This window comes from Bison bison, unplaced genomic scaffold (genome assembly GCF_000754665.1).
Source record: "Bison bison bison isolate TAMUID 2011002044 unplaced genomic scaffold, Bison_UMD1.0 scf7180017864367, whole genome shotgun sequence".
NCBI lineage: Eukaryota > Metazoa > Chordata > Mammalia > Artiodactyla > Bovidae > Bison > Bison bison.
Window position 1 is genome coordinate 5,463,595 of NW_011494939.1, and position 322 is coordinate 5,463,916.

A 322-nucleotide genomic window follows, 5' to 3' on the forward strand; every position below is an offset into this window, starting at 1 on the left:
CCAGTGAGGGGCATCTGCGGCTCGTGGGATCTGTGAGCCTGGTGCCGTCCAGGCTCAGCTGTGCCCTCCTCCCAGGCTGCCAACCTGATTTTTCCTTTAAGAGTCCCCACAGGAACTGGAGGAGGAGATAAAGAAAGGAAGGGAGGACAGGGCCTGGAGGGGAGAGCAGGGGGCGGAGGGCATTCGCTGAGCCAGGTGCTGTACTGGGCACCTTTGGGTGTGTGGCTCACTTAACCTCCCCCCTGCCCTGTCCCTGGGAGGCAAGAGCAGTCAGTCTCCCCATCTAACAGATGGGTACACTGAGGGACAGAGAGTGAGTGCC